Consider the following 4,805-nt stretch of genomic DNA (forward strand, 5'->3'; position numbering starts at 1 on the left):
CACAGGAGAAATATGCAACTGATTTGTTAACTAGATTGGGCATGCAACATTGCAAACCTTCACCAACCTCTTTATCCAGTTCAGAATCATTGTCTTTGGCAGATGGAAAGCTCCTGCATCAGGAAGATAATACCAGTTACAGAAGCATAGTTGGTGCACTTCAGTATTTAACTCTTACATGGCGTGATATCTCTTTTTCGCACACACATCACACATTCAAGCATCTTGGATGCCAAAAGAATTCAGATTTTTTATTTGTACTTTTTATTTTGAATTTAATGTTCATCAGGTGTAGATGAGCTCAGGCTCAGACTTGAATTACCGGAAGAAAGTAAAAACAAGGAAGAAAGTTAATTACTTACTGTTTTTAGATATATTTTTAGTGGCTTTCAAAGCCCCAACCATAGTGTTTCCCAAGCATAGTTTCCACCAATACTATCGTTATCACTTGCTGTTTGTCGAACTAAGTGTCTGGATCCAAAAGAACCAGCTTGCCTGGTCGACCTCTCCGTGGTCCAGCGAGCAAGTTTGGCCAATGTCAACATCTGCAAGTAGAAGATGAGGAGATTTCCCTTGTCCTAGAGCGAGGCAATCCAAACATTTTCCAGTATGATTAGGACACCACGAGGTTATAAATTCCACATATTTTCGGCCTTAAAAGCATGTCAACATCGTTGACTTGGAATGCTAGACCTCTTGGTCTTAGCCATGGTTTCCTCTCCTATTTGGTTGCAGTACGCTGTTGGGACTTTGGGATGGCTAGAACATTCAATTGGCTGTGATGATCTCTTACTAAGGTAAGCAAGCTCGTGTTTTCATTATCTTGTCTCTCAGTCTCAGTAATACTCCTTCTCTACTTGATCAGGTCTTGTCTCCAGTTGTAGCTTTGCACCTACAACAGCCAACAGATACTCTCCTTCCAGGCCAATTTCTGATTGGTAGCTAGACCCTAACTCTCAAAATATGGTACTTTCATGTTGGGTTTCAAATGCCCATTTCCTCCATGTGGTTTAGGTTCCACGTTTGGCATATGGTCATTAGATCATCACCTTATAGCCCTCTTTAATCTTGGCGTCCGTTGAGGATCATGTCGTCTTTAACCCTTGGTATTGGCGTATTACTAGGGTACTCTATCAGTTCTGTGTATCTGTAATTCGGTAGTAGGGTACTCTGGCTCTGGCTCTGTGTTGTGGTCTTGGTGATCTGCTCCAGCCTCCAGAGAGTAGTACGATGACGATTGAAACTGTTGTTCTACTGATGGCAGATGTGTTAGCAGTCATCCTTATTGGTCTGGTTCTTTTGTGAGTAATGGGAAAACAGAAGTTTTGTACGGAGGATAAACCAGTGAATTCCAATAGCGGCCTCACGATCTTCTCGGATACTCAGATAAAGAGAGCAACTAGAAATTTCTCGGAGAAAGTTGGAGAAGGAGGCTTCGGCTGTGTTTTCAAGGGGACATTGCAAGGTTCCTCCGTGGTGGCCGTCAAAAAGCTTAAAGACATTAGGCAAGGGGAGAAGCAATTCCGAGCAAAAGTGCAAACAGTTGGAATCATCCAGCACATCAATCTTGTTCGTTTATATGGGTTTTGTGCCGAGGGAAGCAAGAGGTTGCTGATATACGAGTACATGGAGAACGGATCTTTGAGTTCCCATCTGTTTTCAAGGACTTCTGTAAAGCTAATCTGGGAGCTCCGGTACCGTATAGCATTTGGGATTGCAAGAGGCTTGGCTTATCTACAAGAGGAATGCGAGGACTGCATTATACACTGCGACATGAAGCCGGACAATGTGCTCCTTGATGCACATTTCTGTCCTAAGATTGTAGACTTCGGTATGGCGAAGCTTTCTGGTCGAGATTTCAACAGGGCCCTCAGTCCTCACAACAATGCGGGGAACCATCGGATACCTTGCACCGGAGTGGATCTCGGGGCTTCCCATCACACACAAATCTGATGTTCACAGCTACGGAATGACACTTCTTGAGATTATATCAGGGCGAAGGAATGCAGAGAAAATTAAGGAAGGGAGGTTCACTTACTTTCCCATCTTTGCTGCAGTCAAGCTGGCCGAAAGAGATGTCATGTGCCTGCTGGATAGTTGGCTGGATGGCTATGCCAATGTCAAGCAGCTGAGCAGAGCTTGCAAGATCGCATGCTGGTGCATCCAAGATGATGAGGATCACAGGCCAATGATGGGGCAAGTCGTTCGCATGCTAGAGTGTGTCATGGATGTTGAAGTGCCTTCTGTTCCGAGGTCATTACAGAATTTTGTAGGCATGGAGGATTGCTTACACTCGCTAGACCGAGCTTATCATTCTTTTCTTTTTCTCCAGTAGTGCACCATGGTGCTTCTCACTTATCAGTGTATCCACTTGTATAAATGCACGTACAAGAGCACAGCGTATGCAACGTATGCAACGAAGCAACAACCTTATGAGGTGCCACCTAGATCGTGAAGATTGTGTTGGTCTTTTGCCCCCTCAGTCTTCTTACCTCACGTCTTGAATCTCGGGACGAGATTCTTGTTTAGTGGGGGTGAGCTGTCACAGCCCTAATTCAGCCCTTGCTTGACTTTGCTTGTTCATCATGCCATCATGTTTAAATTCCAAAGAAACTTGAAATGGGGATTGTTGAAACCCTAGCACCAAATGAAATTCGACCAGGTTCAATAAAAATATTTTCAATGATCCCAAATGCCCTTTAGAAAAGTTCATGATTTTAGTTAAAGGTGAAAACCTCTGCCAAAAATGATGAACATGTTTCTAGGCCATTCTGGATTTTTGATTTAAATCATAAAGTATTTGCATTTGGGCATTTAAATGCTATAAAATATTTTAAATGCTCAAATAATCATAAACTAAAATGTTTACTGTTAGATATATTCTAAGCAGTAGCCATGATTAGTTTTATGATTTTTGGAAATGCCCTGGCATTTTTAATAAAGCCCTGAAGTTACAGAAGAAATAGAAAATAAAAATTAAAGAGAGAGAGAGAGATTTACCTGGCCTCACCTGCGCAGCCCACCTGGCCGGCCCAGCTAGCAGCCCGGCCAACTGGCCCAGCCCACTGGCCTCCTCCTGTCGTCTTCCTCCTTGCCAGGAGGACGGGCGCGTGCTCGACGCGCGCGCACCACCGTGCGGCCACCTCCACCCTGACTGGCTGCCCTCCCCATGCCCTGGACCTCCCTTGCGACGCCACGCACCTCCTGAACCTCTTTCGCTCTCTCCCCGAGCTCCTCTCGTCCTCTGGCTCCTTCGCACGCAACCACCGAGCGCTATCGTCGCCGCCGACGAGCACAACCGCGGCCATCGCCTCTCCCTTGCCTCTCTGTGCTGTCCAGAGGCTCCGCCTCGACGCCACGAAGCCCCAAGACGAAGCACATGCCCGCGGGACGCCCGAAGCGACGCCATCAACCTCATCCCCGCTGTCGGCCGCCGGAGATACCCCTCGCCGCCCCGCTCGCTCCGGCTCCGCCCCGACCTCGCCGTCTGCTTCGCCGTGACCGTTGTGAGCTTCTGCCTCTCCTCCCCCTCTCCATTCTCGCTGCCGCACGCCATAGCAACCGCACCGAGCACACCCGCATGCGCCACCGCCTGAGCTCACCGCCGACGTGGCTCCGGCCACGCAACGGCCTCGCCGTCCTGTCCTTTGACCTCCCCGCACCTCGTAGGGTTTGTAGGAGTTAACCCCAAGCCTCCACGCGCATCGTAGCAACGGCTTCGAGTTCGCCCGAACTCCAGCCGCCGCCCAACTTGCCGCCGCCGCCGCCACAGACCACCCCAGGTCCAGCCACCACCACCATCTGATGCGCCCAGCTGCGGGCGTTCCAACGCGCCCGGCCATGCGAGCTCCCGTCGCCGGAGTTGGCTGGACGGGCGTCGCCGTCGCACTGTGCTTAGCACCGGCGTTTAGCCGCCGACGTGGCACCTTCATTAGTGGCTAATGATGCTGCTAATTTAACCCCACAGTCGCTGACAGATGGGCCCATGCCTTAATTAATGCCAGTTTCGTTTCTGGTTAGGTTAGTTTAAACCCCAGCAGGACCCACGCGTCGGAGTTGACTGTGCTGACGTGTCTGTTGACCGGACCCACCTGTCATTGACCCTAGGATGCACTGGGTCACTGACCAGTGGACCCCACTGGTCAGGTTTGACCCGTACCAGCCCCTGTTGACTCACTGACGTCATGCTGACGCAGTAAAGGATTTTCTGGATTAAATCTAATTCAGGAAATCTCAGAAAATAGCCAAAACTTCTAAAAATCATAGAAATTCAACCGTAACTCCAAATGAAACAATTTATATATGAAAAATTATCAGAAAATATGAAGAATCTGTTTATGGCATTCTCATGCATGTTTGAACAACTTACATCCACTGTATATGACAATTTGAATCAATGGTATTTGAATGCCTCATGTGGAGTTCAAATTTGAATCTAGTGTTCAAACCAACTCCATTTAAATCGTTGCTAGCTGCATTAGCTCAAATCACAACATATTGCCATGTCACATTCATGCATCATATTGTTGCATTGCATTGATTGCGTTTCCTCTCTGTTGCCGGTAACCGTCCCCTCTCAGTCGACGATGTTTCCGACGGCGTGATCGATGACACCGATGAAGAACTATATTATCTTCAGAAGTGCCAGGCAAGCAAAACCCCCTTGTTCATTCTGATACAATCCCACTCTCTCGCTCCTGCTCTCTTTTACTGCATTAGGACAACAACGATTCAACTGTTACATGATGCGGTAGTTGAACCCCTTTCCTCTGCATGACCTGTCATTGCCACAGTAAATAGATGAA

General features: G+C 47.7%; 1 pseudogene; it reads left to right on the forward strand.

Moving 5' to 3' along the window:
* Nucleotides 1-711: 711 nt before the first annotated feature.
* Nucleotides 712-2,335, forward strand: LOC119334319 (annotated as a pseudogene).
* Nucleotides 2,336-4,805: the final 2,470 nt, after the last annotated feature.

The sequence above is a fragment of the Triticum dicoccoides genome, chromosome 7A, assembly GCF_002162155.2.
Source record: "Triticum dicoccoides isolate Atlit2015 ecotype Zavitan chromosome 7A, WEW_v2.0, whole genome shotgun sequence".
Lineage (NCBI taxonomy): Eukaryota > Viridiplantae > Streptophyta > Magnoliopsida > Poales > Poaceae > Triticum > Triticum dicoccoides.